This window comes from Hippopotamus amphibius, chromosome 16, assembly GCF_030028045.1.
Source record: "Hippopotamus amphibius kiboko isolate mHipAmp2 chromosome 16, mHipAmp2.hap2, whole genome shotgun sequence".
In the NCBI taxonomy this organism is placed as follows: Eukaryota; Metazoa; Chordata; class Mammalia; order Artiodactyla; family Hippopotamidae; genus Hippopotamus; species Hippopotamus amphibius.
Genome location: NC_080201.1, coordinates 64,463,707 through 64,488,128, shown reverse-complemented (window position 1 = coordinate 64,488,128; position 24,422 = coordinate 64,463,707). Strand labels below are relative to the sequence as shown.

General features: G+C 54.4%; 1 pseudogene; it reads right to left on the bottom strand.

Annotated features, from left to right (window-relative positions):
* Nucleotides 1-13,399: 13,399 nt before the first annotated feature.
* Nucleotides 13,400-24,129, bottom strand: LOC130838203 (helicase with zinc finger domain 2-like; annotated as a pseudogene).
* Nucleotides 24,130-24,422: the final 293 nt, after the last annotated feature.

The following is a 24,422-nucleotide window of genomic DNA, read 5'->3' as shown; positions in this document are numbered from 1 at the left end:
ATGTTAGAGGAAAACCTGTTTATAGTATCAACAAAGAAAATAAAATGCCTATGAGTAAACTCAACAGGAAATGTACAAATCCCTATGAGAAAAACTGTAAAGCACTCATAATAATGAGGAAAACTGAAAAACTGGGAAGTAAAAAGGGGTAACCCTGCCAGATATAAAAACATACTCTTAATGTATCTATAATTAAAGCCTAGTGGTACTCACAAATGAATAGACAAGCAGACCAGTGGAAAAGAATACAAGGTAAAGAAATAAGCCAAATCACATACAGACATCAGTAGTTGATAAAGTATGTATTTCAAACCACAAATGCAAGGACAGACTTTTTGATAAATAGTTCAGGAACTTGTTAGCCAGTTAGAAAGACATAAACTTTACGTGTAAACCTCATCTACTATGCAAGGATACAGCACAGATGAATGCATGATTTAAATGTAAAAATTGAAAAATTACAGGTATTGTATTAAGAGAATCATGTGTGAATTCCCTTGTAACCAGATGTAGGAAGAAGTTCCCAATTATGACTTAAAATTCAGATACAACAAAAAAGTTTTTTAAAAGAAGGTTCACACGGAATACAACAAATAGTGGAGAACAAAGGAACAAAAAAGAGAGTAGCTTCTATTTAACTTATTGTAAAACACCATAAATAAAAAAGGGTATAAAACAAACTCACAGTTTATTAAATTTAAAGTAAATCCAATGTAACCACAACCAGGTCAAGAAGGAAATCCTGTCCCAAGTTCCCCTTTGCCAATTAGCTACACCCTCTTCCTGAGAGACTGTGCTCACATTAATTTGTAAGTTTTGCTTTATGATTTTAAAACTTAGATTTGCATTCTAAACAACAGAGCTTGATGGCATTTGCTCATTCTTGGTGAGTGGAACAATGAAGTATTTTCTCTCTGGCCTCTTTTGGTTGGGGGTTATATTTGTAACATTCGTCTACGTTGTTACATGTAGCTGTCCTTATATTTGTAACATTCGTCTATGTTGTTACATGTAGCTGTAAGTGGTTCGTGTATACTGGTGTACAGCATTCCACTGAGGATAGTCCCACAGTTTAATAATGCTACAATTGACTGGCACGTCTATGTTTCCCAGATTTGTTTTATAACCTAAGTGATGCTTCTATGAACAGGCTTTCACACGCACCCTCGTGAAAATAAGCACACATTTCCCTAGGTTTTATCTTTTTGAACAAGCTTTCTCACGTAGCTTGATGCAATCAAGCATGCATTTCTCTAGTTCTGAAATTCTAGGTCATATTACCTAGGGAGCATCACGTTTACTACATAATGTATAACAGTTTCCCCTCATGAACATAATAATTTACATTCCCACCAGCATCCTATGAGTTTCTCTGAACAATCCTGTCCATACTTAGTATAGTCTAATCCAATTTCAATACTGGAGAAAATAAACTGACATTCAAATCACATATGGTCACATTCTAGGAGATGGAAATAAAGAGGAAGGAGAGAATACTAAAGCATATTTCACCTTTCCTCTTCTTTGGAGGGGTAGACCTTCTTATTACAGTACATAAGGGACTGATTATATTTACTGTAGGCTAATTTGAACAGTAACAACTAGAAGAACAGAGACAGAGTATTCAACTTCCTCACCGGGAGAAACCGTCCAGATAATGATAGCAATTCAACCAAAAGCAGAAATGAAGCTGAAATATGTGCTAGACAAGCTAACATCAATGGTAAAAGTAATGTCAAATATATCTGTAAGCTCAGCTTCTACCAATGGAATAAATTTATTAAGCTATAGACTCACATTGGGTAAAAAAAAAAAAATCATTCCTTATGTTGTTTATAAGAGACCCCTAAATACACAGAGAAGTAGAGAAATAATAAGCCTGAAAGATTCTAAGCCAACAGAGAAGTATAAAATATCAACACTGAAAAGTACTCAGGCACTTTCACTGACCAGGTTCAATCCCTGGTTGCGGAATTAAAACCCCACAAGTCGCACGGAATGAAAGAAAAAAGAAAAAATACACACACACACACACACACACACACACACACATATGTAAAACTGGAAAAAGTTGCACTTTTTATTAAAAAAAAAATCAGGCAACTTATAAATATAAAACAAAAACAGAAAATAGTCCTCTATTCTTGCCGGTAAATCTGATCACTAAAGTAAACTATTTTCAAATGTGTAAGAAAAATGGTTAAAAGAGTAAATTTTGTTTTATGGCTATTTTACCATTAAAGAAAACCCCTCGCGGGTTCTAAACGTTTTCCCTAAACATTCTTTCCTCATTCCCTCTCTAGCTGAAACATTCTCCTGAAGCTAGTGATCCCTGAAGCCCTTCCAAGTGTTGACTGCTTAATCATCCCTTCCCCCGGCTGCAGGGTCCAGGGGCGGGGTCGGTGATCTCACCAACACGTCCTAACCTCACAGACTTTCATCAGGCAGACGCGAAGCTCCGTCACCCACTATGTTTTCATGTCGTATGTACCCGTGGTCCCTGGCACAACCCGCCTCGTTCCTCACAAACTGTATCACCTGGCTCACTCCCACTCTAATGTGACTTCTGTGGTCATACAAAACAAACATCAGGGACAAAGTATTTACGTACAATTTAGCATAAAATTAGGACACCCGAGAAACTTCTGGATGGTAATAGATTCGCCCAAAGCCAACCAATCCAATTGCCATAGCACCAGGTCCCAAACTGAATTCTTCCATTCGCCTGCTATATGCCTTCTCCCTTTCGGAGTGTCCCATTGCCAAAAACTCTATTTTTCATTTGTCTCCCCAGGTTACATGAATCTCACAATCAGAACTGATAGACCAGCCAAGTCAGAGACAGCTCTTGGACTTTTGGTATTTTCATTATTTCTCCCTAGTTCTCCAATACCCAAGGTCCTCCAATTTTCTGTCTCCGATTCAATTTTTTTTTAAGGATTTTTTTGATGTGGACCATTTTTAAAGTCTTTATTGAATTTGTTACAATATTGCTTCTGTTTTATGTTTTGGTTTTTTGGTGGCGAGGCATGTGGGATCTTAGCTCCCTGACCAGGGATTGAAACCAAACCCCCTGCATTGGAAGGCAAAAGTCTTAACTACTGGACCGCCAGGGAAGTCCCCTCCAATTCAATTTTAGAAAAATAGGGAGCCCCTAGTTCAGCCTGGAAGAGTCCCGTTCTCTTAAAAGTTGAGAAATGTGGAGATTTAAAGGAGAAAGTGCTGGATACACAATCTCTGTGAATTTAAATGCTTTAAATTCAGTTTAGTACATCCTCGCCAAAACAAGGGAAGACTTGACCACTTCTAGTACCCTTCTCTCTTGTTCTTTAAGCACCCCAACCCTATAGTAAGCTCTGAGAGGGGAAAATGAAAAAAAAAAAAAAGATCAGTGATAAGACTTCCTCACCCAATCTGGTCCCTGGTCCTCCTGGCTGGCACCCATCAAAAAAGAGCTGTAGAAACTGACTTAAAGGCTGTACCTGCCCCTTGATTGGCCACAGAATCTCTCTCTTCCCATTGGCTGGTGTGACTCTTGATTGACTAGTCTCAGAAGGTGATGTGAAATTCTTTAGGCTGGCATTTCCACCTCAGGTGTGAATGATCTTCCTTCAGGCATCAGTGAATACTTCCTTCAGGTGTTGCTGGCCCCTGACTATTCCATGATGCTATTCCTAGCTCTCTAATATCATCACTGGGCTTCTGTGAACAGTCTTCTACTACCACCTTTGAGGGATACGTTGAAGACTGGTGACAGGAACCTTCTGCTCATCATCTGAATATCTGACTTCTCCGATACTGTGCGCTTCCCATGGGAGACTTTCCTGTACATTTTCTCACCTTTCACAGCAGCAGCTAAAATGAAGCATTCATATATTAGGAAATCAATGGATATTCCTAAATAACTAGCTCTGGATGCAAAGGGCGGAAGTTAGAATTTGCAAATGTCTTTTTTTGTTGTGATAAGAACACAACGTGAGACCTATACTCTTACGTGTTTCAGTGTTCAATACAGTATTATTAACTGTAGTCATGATTTGCACAGCAGAACTCTAGAACTTAGTCATCTTGCATAATCAAAAGCTTGTACCCATTGAACAACCACCACCATCTTCCCCCCCCCACCCCCAAGCCCTTGGAAACCACCATGCTATTCTGGTCCTATGGGTTTGACTATTTTAGATACTTCATATGAGTGGAATCATGCAGTATTTGTCCTTCGGTGGCTGGTTTATTTCACTGAGCATGATAATGTCTTCCAGGTCCATCCATGTTGTTGTTGCATAAGGCAGGATTTCCTTGTTTTCAAAGGCTACTGTTCCACTGCAGGTGGCTCTTAATACCCCATCACTGTCATCATTGAACCTTGAGTGACGTCTGCCCCATCATCCCTCTAATCAGCATCCCCCACAACGGACTGTTGTAATTGTCTCCACCAACTCAACTCTTATTTGGATGCTAATGATGTAAGAGCCCTCCAGGTAAGGGTGTTGCAGGCAAGATCAGATTGTCTTCAGCCCTCTGAAGTAGGTGGTATTATTATCCCCCTTTTCGAAGATACCTGAGGCCATTGGGTGGAGGCCAGAGTTGAGAATGTTTCTACTTGGTCAGCCCAAATTTTGTCCTTTCTGCTGAGCTGCCCCCCAGGCAGCATCAGTCCCAGTGGGATTTAGAGAGAGCAGGGCTGGATCAGTGAGCAGGTGTGGCTCAGTGTTGCCTAATAAGACTGAGCCAAGAGACTCATTGGATCTTTTCTCTCCAAGATCTGAATTATCGGCGAGACACCCTCTCCACCAAAATTCTGACCTGACATGCTCATGCTGACTGTCTAAACCATCCTTAGGTGGACCACAGCTCACATGTTAGAGAACTGTGTCTTGATTTCCTTTCCGGGGAATTTCCTGATAGCTACCTCAGGACCTGAAAGGTTCAAAGCGGATACGTACTTGAGCTTCGACCTATTCATCCCGGCTCTATCCCAGGCTCTCTGTGTGGCCACGGGCAAGTAGATTCGCTTCTCTGCATTTCCCTCCGCTGTAAAGTAGAGATGGTGATGATGGTGGTGAAGATGATTGTTGACAATGTTAAGAATCTAAAAAATATATAGGATCAGCTCCGACAATAGCCGTGATTACACTGTTCAGTAGACACTCATTGAATACCAACTTTTTACCTGAAACTCACAGTGATCTCTTTTTTTTCCACATTTCTAATTGAAATATAATAATGTGCAAGTTTCAGGTGTACAGTGTGTCGATTTGATACATGTATATATCACAGTTGGCTTACTGCTGTAGCATTACCTAACAGCTCTATCACGCCATATACTCACCCTTCATGTAAGGGTGGGAAGAATTAAGATCTACTCTTCAGAAACTCTGAAGTTTATAATACAGTGTGGTCGGATACGGTCGCTATGCTGTGCCTCACCTCTCCAGGGCAGGGTTATCTACTCCTTCCCAGTTTATACCCTTCAAAAACACATCTCCAACTTCCCACCTACCAGCCTCTGAGAACCACCATTCCACTCTCTGCTTTTATGAGTTTGGTTTTTTCATATTCCGCAGATAAGTGATATCATACTAGCCTTGTCTTTATTCACCTGGTTCATTTCACTCAGCTGAATGTTCTCCAGGTTTGTCTATTTTGTCCCAAATGGCAGGATTACCTTCCATTCTCATGGCTCAATAATATTCCATTGTATATTTCACAGCTTCTGTATCCACTAGTCTGCTGATGGACAATTAGGTTGTTTCCCTATTCTGACTCATTAAAATTGCTGCAATAAACATGGCAGTGCAGATAGCCCTCCACGCTCCCGTTTTCATTTCCTTTAGATACAGAACCAGATGAGGAAATTGCTGGGTCATACAGCAGTTCTATTTTAATGTGTTGAGGAAATGCTCTATCGTTTTCCATAGTGGCTGCACTAATTTACATTCCCAACAGTGTATAAGGATCCCATGTTCTCCACATCCTCACCAACACGTATTATCTCTTCTTGAGGATAACCATTCTAAGAAGCGTGAGGTGCTATTTACATATCTGTTGATCAACTGGTAGTCTTCTTTGTAAAAATGTCTATTTGGTTCCTCCTCCCATTTTTATATTGGATTGTTTGTTGTTGTTATGGAGTTGTATGAGTTTCTGTATGAGTTCTTTGTACATGTTGGCTGTTCGCCCACAATCAGATACATGATTTGCAATTATTTCCCCCCATTCAAGAGCATGCCTTTTCATTCTGTTGATGATTTCCTTCATGTTGCAGAAGCTTTTTAGTTTGACGTGGTCCCACCTGTTGAGTTTTGCTCTTGTTGCTTTTGCTTTTGGTGTCAGGTCTTGGCAATGATTTTCGAATCTATGTCAAGGAGATCATCTCCTATGTTTTCTTCTAGGAGTTTCAGTTTCAAGTCCTACATTCATGTCTTCAATCCATTTTGAATTAGTTTTCGTGTTTGGCTGGAGTCTCTCTCGTCTTTCGCATGTGGCCATCCAGTTTACCCAGCACAATTTATTGACAAGACTGTCCTTTTCCCGTTGTATATTCTTGGCTCATATATCGAAAATTTATTGACATATGTGTAAGTTTACTTCTGGACTGTCTAGTCCAGTGACCTATGTTTCTGTCTTGATGTCAATATTACACTGTTTTAATTACTATAGCTTTCTAAGAGAGTTTGAAATCAGGGAGGGCAATGCCTCCAGGTTGCTCTTATTTCCCAAGATTGCTTTGGCTATTTAGGGTCTTTTCTGGTTCCTTACAAATTTTAGGTTTATTTGTTCTACTTCTGTGAAAAATGCTATTGGAATTTTGATAGGGACTGCATTGAATGGAAGTTTTTTTCTTTTAAATTATTGATTTGAATTAATTTCAAATACTAATGCTTTTATCATTTATACAGTTACCCCAACCATTAACACTTTACTACATGTGATCTATCAACCAATTTCTCTATATTTTATCTCATCATCACTAGATGTTTTTCTGAACCACCTGAGAACAATTGCCTGACAAGCGTCACACTATCCCTAAATTCTCCAGTGCGATCTTCTCTACAACAAAGACACCCTCCTATATAACAAACACACTGCCCTTTGATGTAGTAAACCAGTGTAGATATAACACAGCTGCTATGTTCTTGTTCAAGTGACCATACTGTGTTCCTCCAAGTAAAAAAAAATTACCCATCTGTTTATCCATGGTCATTAAAGCCTACAGGTGTATCACTGAGCTACATGAGCTCTTGCGTGCCTAATATTTACTCAACCAGCCAGGTGAACTCTTTCAACATGTTTATTTCTTTCATGAATTCAGTAACAGGTAAGATAATTGTTGGAAGAAAATCAAACTACACTATTGCAAGTCACTTGCAAGTTTAGGGAAGAGATCTAGGTTATGAAAGTTCACCAACGTCTAAAAGAGGTCAGTTCCAATATTTGATACTCATCAAGTAATGCATTAAAAATTAGTTTTAGATTATCAAAATTCTGATTTATGGTCTCTAAGAGGATGCACATTTTTCTTTTTTTAATTTTTATTCTATATGGGACTATAGTTGACTTGCAATGTGTTAGTTTCAGGTGTATAGCAAAGTGATTCAGTTATACATATACGTATATCTATTATTTTTTAAAATTCTATTCCCATTTAGGTTATTACAGAATATTAAGCAGAATTCCGTGTGCTACACAGTAGGTCCTTGTTGGTTATCAACTGGGTTGGCCAAAAAGTTCGTTTGGGCTTTGCCATAACATCTTGTGGAAAAACCCAAATGAACTTTTTGGCCAACCCAATATTTTAAGAGGATGCATATCTTCCTATTCTAACATTTTAAAACGTGTGAACACAAAACAAATCTCACTAGCCACAAGGACCCATCATTGACTCCTATGTTCATTTTTGGAGGACAACAGCTATTTTTTATCTCCAGGAGATTTTGGAGAAATTGGAATGCCTCAATTCCTCAGGGAAGAGACATTCAGGGAGGGTTCATCACTATTAGTTGCTTTGAAGAAACAAAGAACAGGCACAGTGGCTAAGAACCCCGAATGTGGGTAAATGTGAAGATATGGGATCCAGTGACAACGTCAATAAAAGTTTCCAACGTCCAAGTCAGAAAAATCCCAGAAATCTGCAGTGTTCAAGAGCCCCCAAAGTGATTCTATCTCGGTGAATGTGGAAGGAATATTTCCCAGAGCTCAAGTCCCCCAGGTAAAGGGTGGTAAAAGTACTTGTGGTTGTGTGTGTAGATTTCTTGAATTAATCTTTATTAGAGCATAGTCGATTTACAATGTTGTGTTCATTTCTGCCATACAGCGAAGTGAATCAGTTATACATATACGTATATCCACTCTTTTTAAGATTCTTTTCCCATGTAGCCCATTACAGGGTATATTTCCCTGTGCTATACAGTAGGTCCTCATTGATTAATATATTTTATATATAGTAGTGTGTTATATGTTAATCCCAAACTGCTAATTTATCCCTCCCCCAAACCTTTCCCCTTTGGTAACCATAAGTTTGTTTCTGAAGTCTGTGAGTCTGTTCCTGTTTTGTGAATAAGTTCATTTGTATGATTTTTTTTGATTCCACATATAAGTTATATCATATGGTATTTATCTTTGTCTGACTTGCCTGGTATGATCATCTCTAGGTCCATCCACGTTGCTGCAAATGGCACTGTTCTGTTCCTTTTATGGCTGAGTAATATTCCATTGTATATATGTACCACATCTTCTTTATCCATTCACCCACTGATGGACATTTAGGTTGCTTGCATGCCCTGGCTATTGTAAATAGTGCTGCAATGAACGAAGACCAGTGTGTGTGGATTTAAGTCCAGTTGGAGTCTCTGAGCCTGCGGGCTACAGCCTGTGCCTCCCTCCCTGACCTGAACTAAGGGAAATAATACCTGATACAGACCCTAACCCTCACAGCTCAGCTTCACGTCTAATGCGCTGAAGCCTGGAGGGTGACCTCCCAACCTCACTGGAGGGGTGACCAGCTCTTGCTCGCCTGCCTCTCTTCCTGGGAGCTCCTCTGACGGGCTGCGTAGTCAGTGGTAGATGCCTTGGGTGTGAATGGGGTGCGATGAGTGTGCTTCGGAGGGCATTCTAGTCTGCAACCTCACGGTGAAAGAAAACGATCCCTTTGTTTTCTAAGTGAATTCACTTTTTGAGAGAGCAAGGTCGCATAATGAGGTAATTTGTTAATTTAGCAAGTGTTGTCTGAGGCCAACTCAATGCCAGGCAGTGTGTGTGCACTTAGGGACCCTGCAATGAGCATCTACCTTGAGAGTTACAGGACACAAGCTGGAGGAAGGACTGTCTTCATTTTCTGTATTCATTACAGCTTGACAGGCTCATAAGATGAATTTTCCCCTATTGACTTGTTTTTTTTAATTAATTTATTTATTTATTGGCTGTGTTGGGTCTTCATTGCTGCACACGGGCTTTCTCTAGTTGCAGTGAGTGAGGGCTACTCTTCGTTGTGGTGCGCAGACTCCTCATCGCCGTGGCTTCTCTTGTTGCGCAGCACGGGCTCTAGGTGCATGGACTTCAGTAGTTGCAGCACATGGGCTCAATAGTTGTGGCTCACGGGCTCTAAAGCACAGGCTCAATAGTTGTGGCGCACGGGCTTAGTTGCTCCGCGGCACGTGGGATCTTCCCAGAGCAGGGATCAAACCCGTGTCCCCTGCATTGGATTCTTAACCACTGCGCCACCTAGGAAGCACCACCACCCCACCCCCCGCCCCCCAATGACTTGTTGAACCTCTTAGGTTCCACACAGTTTTTACTACAGGTGTGTCTGCCTGGGGCAGATGAAGAATTTCTAAGTCTAGACGTGCAGTGTCCAATAGAAATAGAATGTGACTCCCAGATGTAATTATAAATCTTCCTGCAGTCACAGCAAAGAAAATGAAGGAAAAAACTCTAGATTAATATCCTAAATATTTATATCAAGCTGTAATCAACTCTGAATAGTTCTTGACGAGACAGTTTACATTCTCTGTTTTAATACATCTTTGACATACAGTGGGTATGTTATACTCACAGCACCTCTCGATTCAGATGAGCGCATTTCAGGAGCTCAATAGCCACAAGGGACTGGCGCTCCCACACTGGACGGCCCAGTTCTGGACCCTTTCACCAGCTCAGCTAGACGTCTGGTTATGAATCGTGTCCTTCATCGAACCAGCATTTCACATATCAGAAGCAGGGACGTGAGTATTTCTGTTTGGACCTTCGTTACCTAGTGCTAGGGATGGCACACAGTAGGTCCACAGTCTCTCTGTGTTTAAATGGGTGGAGACAAACCCACATGATGAATAATTACTCAACGCATAAAATCACTAGCATGCACATCTTTCCCGGTCAGGGGCCATGGCTGCACAATTTAAAGAGGCAGTGGCTGTCCTGTCTGCCTGGCTTATCTTGAAAAATCCATGTACCTGAAATGTGGACATGTCTGCTGGCCCCAGCGCATCACTTCACTGCAGAAGAAGCCCAGTGGGAAGATTCACGTGCTTTTTCTTCTCTACAGTCTAAGAATTGCATCAGGCCCATCTGCCAGATGAGGGAGCTGGTTTCAAATATTCAAATATCAATGGAAATTTCTAAATATTGATTGACTAATTCAATGTCAAATTTAAAGATGTCCAGTATCTCTCTATATTCCTTAATCCATGCTTCTTCCTAATCCCTCTCTGTGTGTCCAGGAATGTTTCTTTCCAGCATTAACTGCCCAGAACACAGGAAGAGGCTGGTGGTCCAATGAGAGGCTCCAGGAGGGGCTCCAGGGGTGACTTAGAACAAATGACAACCTCCTTGCAGAGTCACGTGGACATGAGGGAGACCTGAGGATTCTGAGGAAGGAGACACTGGTTTCAAAGGGGGTATTTTCCAGATTAAAGAGATGAGGCCATAAATAGCAAGGGTTGTGGAACTTAAATCAAGGAAAGACCAGCTTCCAGATCATATGCTGGTGATCAGCGTGGACAAACTTTGGGAGAGTTTGGAAACATGAGGCCATGAAGGAACATGCCCAACGGGCACCATAGTGAAGGGAGCCCCGGGTGCACTTTGAGTGTCCCTTCCCCCCAGTTATGACTTTCCCTCTAAACTTGGATTCTCCCACAGGGAACGTGGAAAACTTCCCCTGCTCTCTGCTCAGCTGCTCATGTAGGTCTTCTCCGTAATTGCCAGGAGTTGTCACGAGTCCCCAGACGTGGATGAGGGGGACGAGCCCTGGGGGTAAGACGTGCTCCTCACAGGAGACGCCCCAGACTCTCCATGCAGACAGTGTCAGCTGTGCTGCAGGTGACGTGATGATGGCACCTCTGTGGGGAGATCGGGTCCAGGGACCGCGTCCCTATAACGGTGGCCCATCCTGATGGACACGTCCCTGCACAGAGCTCTGGAGCCGCGTCCAGGCAGGTGAGTGCTTCCTTGTGTTCTGTCTCAGGGCAGAAAACAGGAGAGAAGGGCTCTCCCCCAGGAGAGGAGCTCAGGGCTGCGAGGTCAGCAGCCTTGGGCAGGACATGTGCCCACCCTGCCTTGTCCTGAGCTGCCCCGTTGCTGCCCTTGCTGGGCAGGTAGAGGGTGGGGATGTGCTGAGGGGTGGATCTGAGTCATGAGTTCACTGCATACCCTGAGCCCCGGAGTCCCTGGCAGTGAGGGAAAGCGGGACGGGGTCACTGTGGAATCTGTGCCAAGCCTTGTATGGCCAGAGCCACCCGCTCTGACTCATCCTCGCCAAGGCTGCTGCCCACCCAGCTTCTTTGTTCTTGGCCAAGAGAACCCTCCCAGCCTCCCGGCTGTGCCCTCAGCTGTAAAATGGGTGAGGCCCTGCCTCTCACCACACTGCCCGTCCAGCATCGGGTGGCTACAACGGGCTCTTGGCTCCTGACAGCCTCAGCAGCCACTTCACAACCCAAAGGAAGAGGGGCCGCCCTGTCTCCCCAGCCCCCCACCCCTGGGTCAGATCTCAATACACCCACAAGGGACAAAGGCATTCAACATGGTCTTTATCATAAAATTAAAATTCAGTCCTAGAACACAGAGTCCAAGACAAAAATTGGATTGTGTGCTTGTAGAAAACATCAGAACTGGGCAGACACACGGACGCATCCCTCCCCACCCACTCACAGGGGTCTGCAGCAACACCCCTCCCCCACCCCCAGCCACAGGGGGGCAGTGGCGTTACACTGAGAGCAGCGTTCCAGGGTCAGAGCTGCCTCTCTGGAAGGGCTGGGGTTGGGACCAGAGGTTTCCAGAGAAGGCAGGACACACATGCACCCTGAGGGGCAGGTCAACGTCCTCAACCCTGCAAAGAAGCACACACCCAGGCAGGTTGTCCCAAAGGCCCTGAGCTGGGAGCAGGCCTGAGGGTGCAAGGGGGCTGCAGAGCCCAGGGTGGAGCACATGACAGCCCCCCGGGGTGCAGTGGTGGCAGAGCAAAGGCCCTCTCTTCCGGGGAGGCCTCCTTGCCTTGAGTTTGCGCTGAGGAAACCGTTCCAATAAAAAGGCACTGGCGTTTGGTTTGTTCAAAAATAAAAAATGAAGGGAGGGCTTCCTAGGTGGTGCAGTGGTTGAGAATCCGCCTGCTAATGCAGGGGCCACGGGTTCGAGCCCTGCTCCAGGAAGATCCCACATGCCGCGGAGCAACTAAGCCCGTGCGCCACAACTATTGAGCCTGTGCTTTAGAGCCCGTGAGCCACAACGGCTGAGCCCATGTGCTGCAACTACTGAAGCCCACGCGCCTAGAGCCCGTGCTCCGCAACAAGAGAAGCCACAGCAATGAGGAGCCCGCGCACCACAGTGAAGAGTAGCCCCCACTCACCGCAACTAAAAAGAAAGCCCGCGCAAAGCAAAAAAGACCCAAAATAAATTAATTTTTTAAAAAATCTTAAAAAAGAAAAAAAAAAAAAAAAAACGAAGGGAGCCCCCCAGACGGCACCCAAACACCAGTCTCCACAGGGTTCCCTTCCGGGCCCCAAACCTTCCCAGTAACACCAGTTGATGTGCTGGTCCAGGACCACCCCCCACCCCCTGAGATGCTCTCTCCTGGTCACCAAACCTGCCAGGAGAGCAACGCGGCAGGGAGGGTGGGGTGTGCGGACCTTACCTCCTTCCTCCCAAGTCTGCACACCAGGGGAGGCCTGGCCTGCTCGGCGCCGCCCGCTCAGTCAGGAGGGCGCAGGGGGCTGGGGGGTGGCCGGCCGTGACCACTGGAGGCGCGAGGCATCCCGCGGAGAGGGTCCCGCCAAGGCAGTGGCAGAAGAGGGCAGGACAGGGCTCTCCCTCGCCGTCCTGGCACCTTGAGAGCAGTGGGCCTGTGGGGTCTTCAGGAAGGCACGACCGCCCTCCTCTGGACCCGCACCTGGCAGGCAGGCACGAGTCACACAGACGTCCAGGAGGCCGCTCGGGAGCGGGCAGCGGCCGGGAGCTGCCGGCCTCCTGCAAGGGGAGGGGAGGAGTCAGCGGAGACCCCCACCGCCCGCCCGCCCCCGGGAGGCGCGGCCACCGCCCTGGGAGGAGGGCCCCGCCCCCGGGAGGAGAGGCCCCGCCCCTGGGAGGAGAGGCCCCGCCCCGGGAGGCGTGGCCTAGCCCTCCGCCACTTCGCCGCCCTCACCCGAGTCGCCGAGCCCCTCCTGGGCCCGGGTGAGGGCCGCGTTCGCTGGCTTGGGGTCCACAACGGAGCCCAGGAACTTCTTCAGCCAGCTCTTCGCAGGCCGGCAGTCCAGGTCACTCTCCTCGCAGGTGCGGACGGTGCTCACCAGCACGTAGCGCCGCTTGCTCCCTGGAGGCGGGGGGTGGGGGTTGTGTGGTGAGGCCCCTGCCGCCCACCCACCTGACCCGCCGTCCGCAGCCCCCCTGCGGCCCCGCCAGCCTCACCCCGGCTCTTGGTGACGGAGCGCACGGTCGCTCCGGCGATGCCAGCTGCCTCGAGTCTCTTGCTACCTCCACCACCTGGGCTGGTAGGGCGTGAGGATGGCGAGGTCCTGGGGTCCACGGTCCCGCTCAGGGTCAGCTCTTTGGTGATGTGGACCTGAGGGGCCAGGGGGTGCTGGTGAAGCCAGCCCTGGTGCCCGCCCCACCTTGGACTCCCTCTCTCCTCTGCCTCCTCCCCCAGGGAGCCCTCCCTGAGCAAGGGCGCTACCAGGGAGGGTCTGGCTGATACTCACCACCAATGCTGCCTGCTCTTTGTTGACCTTGGAATTCTCTCTCCCTTCATCCGTGGACACCACCAGGCTGTCCTCACAGTACTGCATGTCACCAAAGATGACAGAGCAGCTCTCCTCCTCATAGTACCCCAGGATGCTGGGTTGCAACCTCAGGCCCCTGCCACGTCTTTATTTTCTTCTCATAGAACTCCATGGAGGAGAAAGCACAGATGTTCTCGTGCTGTAAGGTGAAAACGGGAGCCAGGGTCAGGGCCAAGCCGGCCGCCGCCCACCCTGGGGCCAAGAGCTCCAGGTACTCACCACGCGGTACTGCGTGTCCAGCATGTGGGCGTCCCTGTGATACCTCTCAACAGAGACCAGTCCAGCCCCAGGCTTTGCAGCTGTTCATTCTTGGCCACAGGCCGCAGCTGCCTGTGATCCCCAAGGAGAACCACCTGGAGGGAGAGGCAGGTGTCCTGTGTCACTGCACCACCATGAAGCTGCCCTCCACCTAGTCCCTGCATCCCGGGTGGGAGGCCACACCCGGTGACCTCTGCCTGGGCGCCCAGCTCACCGCCCACCTCCCTCACCTTCTCAGCCTGTGAGGAGCTCACCAGGGGGATGGGGGTCTCGGGCTGTGTGGCCACGCCCACCTCGTCCATGAGGATCTGCTGGCCATCCAGGTCCCTGAGGCCGGCGGAGGCTGCACGCGAGCACCTGCACAGGAGGGCTCTGTGCCCATCCACCTCAACCTTCCGAACATTCCCCAGGACCTTCCTGTACCTGCAGGGCAGGGACACCGTCCGGTCACCCAGGGACAGCCCCACCCCCCACGCCAGGAAACAGCTCCGTGGATTCTGCCAGTTACCGACTGACGTCTCCCTTGGAGAAAGTCTCCCCTTTCTGCAGCTGGGCATCAAAGGCCCAGGTGTCTGCTGTTTAGGGGTTGGAAGCCTGCGGGATCCGGTGGTGCAGGGATGCTCCTGCGGGGGAGGCCTCCATGAAGCCCTGCGTTGCTCCCTGCCCAAGTCTGGACAGCCCCGGCCCCTCACCTCCACCCAAACACAGACAGACAGCGGGAGAGGCCGCACCTGAGGGTCTGGTTGGGTCTCTCCTCCTGAGGGGTCTTCTTGGGGGGGACCCTGCTGCCCACGCCCGGCAGCGGGAACTCAGTGGCCTCGGGCTGCTTGCTGTACACACGGAGGGACTTCAGCTCCACCCGCCTGCTCAGCAGCAGTCCTGGGGACGGCCAGGGTGTGAGTAATGGCTCGCCTGGCTCCGCACCACCAGTCAGAACCACCCCCTCCCCACCCCCACTGGCAACGTAGCTGACCCAGAGTACCTGCCAGGACATCCACAGACTTGTTGGAGGGGCCTCCTAGCTGCTTAACCCCACCACAGGGGCCCCAGGCCTCCACCTCCTCCTCGTTTGACTTGCAAAGCCAGTAGGCTACGTGGAGGCCCACCGCCATCTTCCCAGTGCCTGTGGGCAGCGTATGGGGTGGGCAGAGCCCACACCTACCTGCCCAGGCGGCCCGAAGCTTCCCCTCGCCCACCAAGTTTCAGGGCCCCACCTGGTGGGCCGTGGATGACAGTGACCTGCTTCTTCAGAGCTTCCCTGAAAGCAGCGTTCTGGCTGGAGTTCAGCTCGTGACTGCCTCCAGGTATGTTGTAGGCCTGTAGCTCCAGAAACCTTCCGGGGGTCCCTGAGGAAGGAGTGAGGCCTCCCTGAGGGCATGGTGGGGGCAGAGCAGGGCAGGGCGGAGGCAGGCCGTGGGTGCTGGGGAAGCCGGAGGACCTACCTACCTCTGTGGAGGGGCTGGTGGCAGGGCAGGGGGGAAGGCCGGCCCAGGGAGATGCTGGTGACCAGTGGGGATGCACTTTTGAGCCGCCGCATGGCCTCTTGCTTGCAGCTGGGGGCAGGTGAGGGTGAAGATGGACCTTCCCAAGCACTGCCCCCCAGGAGCCACCACCCACAGGAGAGGGATCCCAGGGAGTTCCCACCCCATCTGTCAGCCTCTCCCTGGAAGACACTCACAGGTCCGGAAGCTGCTTGGGCAGCACCTCGATGGTGAACCGGTCCCAGGCCTCAGCACCTCTTCCGGAACCACGTCCATGGCCGCGTGGTGAATGGAGAAGTGCACCCGCATAGGGGCCGCCTGCAGGTTGGCCCAGCCCCCCTTGGGGTCCTGGTCCCCCATCAACCCATGGGCCACCCAAGTGTACGTGTCAGGGTCAATGTTCAGGACAGGGCTGACAGTGCTGGGCCCGCGGGAAGGCTGCCCAGGGGGTGTGGCGTGGCCGGCAGCCCCTCGAGCCGGATGCACAGATAGCAATGGCCGAGGCTGATGCCATGCTCATGCAGGAAGGCAGCCTCCAGGCAGAAGGTGCCCCTGCGATGACCGCTGCACATCCTAGGTTGTGGCCACGTCCTTCAAAGTCACAGAGTTGCTCTCCGCCAGCGCCACCGTGGCGGTGGGCGACTCCAGGGTGCAGAACGGCTCCAACACGCCAGTGTACTCGTCCACGTGGTGGTACCGGTCCCACCCTGCCTGGGGCACATGGCCCAAGAAGCAGTCCCCCGGTCGCTCCCCATGCTCCAGGCAAAGGCTGAGGCCGGGCACCACCGTCCAGAGCCACAGGGCCGGCGCCAGGAACCCACCCTGCGCGGTGGCACTCAGCTGCACTCGCAGCATGTCCCCACAGCCCAGCTCCCGGGCCACCTCCGTGAAGTGGCCACATTGGCTCCGCAGCACCTGCCCCAGTTCCAGTGGCCAGGGGTCACCAGCGCCCAGCTCCCGAACCAGGGCGGCTGCCTCGGACAGGCGCTGCTCGTCCACCAGCTCCAGCAGCTGCTGCCACAGAGCAGCGTCCGCAGGCCGGGTGTGGGGTCAAGCAGGGTGCCCGGCGGGGAGCGGGGTGGGAGGCACGGCCCAGCTGCCTGCGCTGAGGAAATGCGGCGCCGCCACACGAGCCGCAGCCCTGCCTGGCTCCCCAGGCTGTGGGCGTCCTCGGCCAGCTGCAGTGCACAGGACAGGGGTCCGGGGGGTCTCGGGGTTGGCCAGGAAGAACAGCTTGAAGCAGCGCGTGTGCGCCTCCACGGCCACTACGAGGCCTAACTAGCCTTGCGTCTGCGTCTTGAGCTGCGCGGCCAGGTGCAGGCTGCGGAGCCGGCGTTCGCAGCACCGGGAGCACGCGCGCTGGCGGTTGAAATCCTGGCAGAGCCTGGCAATGTCCTTGGCGGAGCAGGTGGGGCCTCCCCGACCCAGAGCCTGCTGCTCGCTGCAGCCCCACATCCGGGTACCCGCAGATGCGCGAGGTCGCCCGCGTGTACCGCTCCGCCCGCAGCGCGCAGTGGGTGTCCACCTGCTCCCCGCGCTCGCTGGTGGGGCCGAAGCTAGCGCGGCCCAGGGACTTGCGCCAGTCCAGGCTGGCGGGAGCCAGCGAGGGGTGCATGTCGTCCGTGGTGATGAGATCCGCCAAAGTGGAAAAGCCCTGGCTGCGGGCTGCCGGCTGGACGCACCTCCAGAGGGAGGCCAGGAGGTGGAGCTGTGTGCCTGCGGGGACTTCGCAGTAGGAGTCCGGTCTGAGGTGGCGGAACTGCAGCGACAGAGGTACCAGCTTCCTGTGCTTCCTCCACGTGGCCGTGAACTTTTGGTCACTGGCTGCGCGCTGCCACCGCAGCAGCGCGACCCCCTCCGTGGGCTCATCGCCCACCAGGAACGCGGCCACCAGGCTGTTGAACTGGACCATGTACCCATTGACCAGGACGTGGGCCGTGCGGAAGCCGAGCGCGCTGTCCTCGTCTGGCTGCTCATAGTGGCAGCCGTCCTGCAGGGATGCTGACGCAGCCCCCGGGTGAAGTGACACGCGGCCGCCACGCAGGCGTCCACAGAGTCCAGGCAGGCCGGCAGCTCAGGGCCGGCCCCGGGTGCCCCCTGATCACCTGCTCGGCCTCTTCGTAGGACAGGCGGCAGTCAGTGCAGATCACGGAGGGCGCAAAGCGCAGGCTCTTGAGCTGGTCGCTCCTCTTCAAGTGGTCCCGGCCCGGCAGCAGGCCAAGCACGTCCTCGGAGGGGCTGGCCGGCAGCAGGTGCACTGGCTCCGGGTCAGGGGCGTGGAGCGTGCGGCCTCGCCTACGGGCCTCCACGTCCAGCGCCCCGTCCCTGGGCAAACAGCTGGCCACGTCAGCGATGTGCACGGCCACCTCATATGTGGGGCCCAGATCCCGGACACTGAGGGCATCGTCCAGGTCCCGGGCGCCCTGGGGATCCACGGTGAAGGTCAGGAAGCTGCGGCAGTCCTCGCGGCAGCTGGGCGCCCGGCTGAGCTCCGCGTGGTACTTCTGCAGCGCCTGGGAGACCGAGGCCGGGTCGGGCGAGACTCCCTTCGGTCCACACCCCAGCTGCAGAATACGGAGACCCTGCTCCCAGGTGGTGGCCTCGGGCAGCGCCTTCAGGACGACGCCCAGCGGGTAGCAGAAGCGCTCCCGCCACAGGACGATGCGCGCCCTGAATGGTGGGCGCCGCGCCTCCTCGGACAGCCGCTCGTACCCCACGCGCTGCACGCGGCGCTGCAGGAGGTGGTGGACGGGCACCCGCAGCGGGTCCGTCAGCCCAGCCACGAAGATCTTGGTCACAGAGCCGTCGATGGGGGTCACGACGCGGGGGTCGTGCTCGTCCACGCGGCACAGGAAGGCCAGCAGCACGCTCACCACGCGGTCCAGCGGCGCTTTGAAGCCCTTGTTGAGGACCTCCACCAGCTCCTCGTCGCCGGCCATCCCACAGTGCAGGCGGCCCTTGACCTGGATGCAGTCGTGGTGCTTGTCGTCCAGCGGGGTGGCGGTCCCCCGCTCGAAGGTCTCCTGCAGAATGGTGGAGCGGCGGCAGCACACCTTGGAGTACCGAGCGGCGTGCCTGCGGAGCGTCTTCTGCAGCTTGGCCCGCAGCAGGTTCCCGTACTGCTGCGCCGGCTCGGGGGACAAGGGCCTGGCGTAGGCGTCCAGCAGCCCGTCCTCCCGGAGGGCCACGGTCACGCTCCGGCTCCCATCCAGGAGCTCCTGCAGGATGGAGTGGTCAGCGTGGAGCTCCCCGTCGGACGGCCAGAAGTCTTTAGGGTCCTCGGTCTCCGCCACCTCCGTCTGCTTTGCGGCTGCGTCTCCCGCTGCCCCCTCCTCTGGGACAGGGTCCTCGGCCCCCGCTGCCCCCACAGATCTCTCTGTTTGCTGGGCCCAGTTCTGTCTCTGGTCCAGGCTCTGCTCGATCTGCTCCAGAGACAGGCCCTCGGGGCAGATACTGCGTTGCTCCACGCACTCCCCAATGAAGCTCTTCCAGGGCTGGCTGCGGCCCCGAAGGCACAGAGGGCCACAGCGTCACCCACAGCCACCACCTGGGACTGGGCGTGGGTCGTGGTGGTGTTGAGCAGGTGGGCGTCCATAAAGAACTCTGGAGCCGGCGCCCCCAGGTTTGGCAGGCTAGGGTGGTTTTGTACTGTGCTCAGCACCGCGACCTGGAAGGCCCGCCCTGCAAGGGCCAGGTCACCTGGTCAGGCTGGACTCGGAGGGGGAGGAGCAGGGTAAGAGTGGGGAGAGGATGGAGAAGGAGAAGGAGGGGGAGGGAGAGGGGGAGGAAGAAGAGGGGGAGGGAGAGGGGGAGGGTGCCCCCCCTTCCCCCAGCACAGATCACCCACCTGGCAGGATCTCAAAGCTGCACACAGACACCTGGCCCAGGCCCCTCTTCCTCAGCTCCCACCTCAGCACGCCCACCTGGGGACGCACGGCCGAGTCAGCAGGCCCAGGTGAGCTGTCAGTGAGCAGTGAGGGGCCCCGACCAGGCACAAGCATCCCCCAACAAGGACAGGACCCTGGCCTCCATGCCCTGGAAGGCGAATATCTGAGCCCCTCGACAGAAAAGAAACCTGAGACTGAGGAGTGGGGGGACAGGGGCACACAGGTGCACCAGCCACAGGGGGAGGGAGGCTGTGCCCTCTGCCAAGCTTCCCTGCAGGGAGTGGGGGTGGAAGGCTATCCCGGTGGGCTGGGGCTTACCTGGGCACCGTGGGACACGGCACAGATGTCCCTCTGCTCCCAGGGCCCCCAGCAGTGGGGCCAGGTGTTGTAGATCTCCTGCACCTTCTCCACGCCCTCGGCTGTGTTCAGCCAGGTTGTGGTAGACATGTCCTGCTTGGAGATGCCCGCCACATGGCAGAAGGCGAGCAGGTAGTGCCAGGGGTGGGCAGGGATCTTGCCGCCAGCGTGGATTGGGTCGCCCCCGACCACACAGAAGTGGCGGGAGACAAAGCTGACGATGGCCTCGGTGGAGCGGTAGTTCCTGTGTAAAGTGACTCGGCTCCTGTGGGCGACCGCGTGCCTCTGCTCCCGGTAGAGCTGGACGAGGCGCTGCAGTCGCGTGGGTCCCGCCGCTGGGCCCCGGGGCGGGCTGAACAGCCTGGGCGCCACCTGCACGGGGTCCCCCAGCAGCACCAGGCGGATGTCGGGCGTGGTGTAGTGCAGCGGGGTGAGCACCTCCCACGCCAGCATCTGGGAGGCCTCGTCGATGAGGCTGTGGGAGAAGCAGCCAGCGGGCACCCTGAGCTCACGGGCCTGGGACGTGGTGGCCACCACAATGCGGTGCCACTCCAGTTCGGCCCGCAACAGCGGGCAGAAGGCCCAGCGGTCCTCGGTCAGGCAGCAGTAGCGCAGCGTGGCCGCATTCATCCGGCTAGGCAGGCAGTCCGTATCCATCACCCGGAGTGGAGCGGCCTCAGGCTGGCCACTGCAGACATACCCGTGGAAGTGGTCCATGATGTGGCTGTCTGCCACGCCGAGGGGGAGAAGGAAGGGCATGAGGGTCTCAGCAGCTGTCTGCTAAAGCACCTACTGTGTGTCCAGCCCCGCCTGGACACCAGGAATTCAAAGGAGGCAGTCAGAGCCCTGCACTGCCCCCACAGGGTTCAAATGTCAGCAGAGAAATGGGAAGGTCAGAGCCTGATGAGAGCTGGGCAACAGCAGAGCATCTGGGAGGGGAAGGAGCACAGCAGGGGCCATGCACCCCCCAAGGCAGCCAGCGTGGCCGGAGATGGGGGTCAACCCTGAGCAGCGGGGAAGCAGCAGGGTCTGGTGCTAGCTCTCAGGAGGGGTGGGAACACCAGCCAGGGCTGGTCCCACAGCCCCTCAGACACCTGGGGCCAGCAGGCCCTGGGGACATGCCAGAGCCCTGCCCCACTTGGGCCCCAGGTCTGCAGGGAATCACCCCTGGGAAGAGATGGGGAGTCCTGGTACCTGAGGAATTAAGATTGACTTGGCCAAATGGAACTTCACGGTTGAATGAAGAATGTGTTTCTTTAAAAAACACCCGTCTCACCCCAGGACATCCTGGGGGGGCCAAGCCACACCCCTACCCATCACCCTGCCTGGGCCCAGGTCTCCGTGGAGGCTCCCGCAGTCCAAATGGAGACAAGGGGCCCCAAGCATAGATGTTCCCTGCCTTTCTCAGCCCAGCACTGACCAACTGTCAGGGAGAGTTCTGAGGGTCAGAGTGACCGGGACTGGCCCTAGGGGCTGCCCTGCCCACCCAGGCTCGCCTAGCCCGTGCACTGATGTGCTGAAACTAGCTGCCCAGGCCTCCAGTGAACCCAGCATCCAGCCAGACCCCAGGTCCCAGGTCCCCCCTCTTATCTTGGGGTGCAGCCGTCACAGCCGCGGGCACCCAGCCTGGAGAGCAGGTGGTGGGCAGGCCTGGGCAGCTCTGACTCACCTGTTGGTGTGAGTACAGATGAGCACCTTGGTGTGGGGCTGGCGGATGACCTCCAGGGAGGCCATGGCCAACAGTAGGTCCTGCCTGTGCCAAAGGGGCCTCAGACCAGCAGAGGAGCAACAGGCTGCGCGCCCCCAGGGCTGGTTCCCGCGATGACCACCACTGGCGGCTTCTGCCTGCTGTTGTCTTTCAGGGAGGGATGAACGGGCAGAGGGCAGGGCAGGGCACAGGCCAACAGGTCGGGCAGCACCAGCCACTCCTCAGGCAGCACGTCCACAGCCTGGTGCCAGCAGGGGAAGGTCAGTGGGTCCGTCTGGAACTGGACTTCTAACATCCGCCTGGTCTTGGGCTGCAGCCCCAGGGCCGCGCAGCCGTGCGCAGCCAGCAGCAGCCACAGTGCCTGTTCCAAGCTGGCCCGGGTCTCCACCTGCACCTCGAGCACCCTGAGGTCAGGTGCAGGCACGGCAGCCACCAGGGCTGTGCCGACCGCTCGGCCCAGAGTAAAGTCCTGGTCCGCTTCTGGCACCAGGGAGGAGGTGATGCGGTCCTCAGCGTACAGGGCTCCCAGTGGCGGCAAGAGCATGCCCAGGGCTGGCAACTCCAGGGTCGTCTTCAGGGACACCAGGGCGTGAAGGTTCAGCCTAGTGGAGAGGACACGGGTCAGCTGACCAGGGCCGCGGCTCAGCGGCTGGCTGCCTGCGGACCCCCGCCCGTCAGCCCCACTCATGTAGCCACAGCTTCTGCTGAGAAGCCTCCTCCTTACAGAGAAGCTGGTGCAGCCTCTGCCGGTAGTTGGCAGGGGAGACGGGGCCCAGGTTGGGGCCACGGTGACGGAACTCCAGGCCCAGGCTGGGCACCTTGCACTTGGCCATCAGGGCTGCCCGCTCGGCTGCCCTCTTCACACCGGGCACCACATGGCGGCTGCCAGCGTGCCAGCGCTCCAGCTCCTTGGGGTGGCCGGGCCGGTGGCCAGGCGCTGGCGTCCCCCGGAGCCCCTGGCAGTGCGCCTGGCCCAGCTGCAGCTCCAGCTTCCCCAGCAGCGCTGGCCAGCGACCAGAATCAAAGACCACCCACTGCCCAAAGGTGCCAAAGCAAGCACTCTGCACTTGCCCCCCCACCCGGCCCTTGGCTGGGGAGCCAGGGGTGCAGAAGCGCCTCCCCAGCGCGAAGACCCGGCCTGCAGAGAGGCCGGGGGCTGCGAAGGAGAAGTCTGCTCCTGGCTCCTGCTTGAGCAGGGCCATTGTAGCAGGGGTGCCTGGGGGAGAAGACTGGACAGTGAGGAGGCCCCTGGACCCTGTCCCACCCACCAGGGTTCAGGCTGGTGCGCAGACCCTTCCCTTCCCTCCTGTTTCCTGGTTGTGATCCCAGCAGCCTCTTTGAACCTCTTTGAGCCCCTGGGCTCCCTCTGCAAAATGGGGGTCAGTCTTGCCAAGACAGCCCCTGTGGACACTGAGTGAGGTGATGGTGCGGCTTGGGTCCCTCGGGGTGACCAACCATCCTGGCCCCTCCCTCCCTGCACCAGACACCCCACAGAATAACCACATGGGGCAGAAGAAGGGGCTCACTTCCGATCACAGACATGGGAGAGGCTGCACAGGGCAGAGTTCCAGACCCCAGATGCCAGCTGACGGACCCACGGCTGCGTGGACCCCTCATCTCAGAGTACACAGTGAAGGTCCAGCTGTGCTGCGTTTGCTTCTCCGGGGCCCGATGCACCAGGGGCTGGTCGCAGCGGATAGATAGGCCTTCGGCGGTCTCGGCCAGCTGCCCGGGGAAGCCTGGCTGTCAGCAGGGCAGCCCCAGCCCCAGCCCTGCCCCCACCCACTCTCGGGGTTCCTGTTTACCACCAGGACTTCACTGTGGCTCTGCTGGTACTCGGCCAGCAGCCGGCCCGGTAAGGCACCAGCCCCTCCCGCCATGGTCCTGGCGCACTGGGCCCACTGCTGCAGCTCCTACTGGGAATGTGCCTTGGTGCATGTCTCCAGACTCACAGAGATGGGGCCCTGGGGGGGGGGGGCGGTGGGGGGGGGGGCGGGAAGGGAGGGTTCAGCATGCCACAGGGCGGGTGAGACCTCCTCAGGCCAACACTGGCCAAGTGGGGGGGGGGGGCGAGCAGAGGCTGGGGAGGTGCCAGCCGCACTCAGGGGCCCGGGAATCCTGGTTGCAGCTGAGGGTGGGTGCATCCCCTGCCCCAAGCCCGGCTCTGCCATCCTCAGCTCGGGCGGAGCTCCAGGTGGAGAGCCCAGCAGGTGGGCTGCACTGCTTCCAGGGCACCGCGGAGTCTAAGCCCAGGTGCCCCAGGGAGGAGCAGTGGTTCTCGAAGGCCTCCTGGGAGCTCCAAGTGACCAGTCATTGGACCCCAGGTGGCAGGCCCTGGGGGTCTGTGAGTAGGTCCCCAGTGAGGGCGGGAGGCGTGCTAAGGTCCTTCCAGTAGAGCCTCTGCTTCTGGGCCTCCCACACCGCCATCTCCACCGCTCTGCGGGCGCCCTGGCAGCGGGACGAC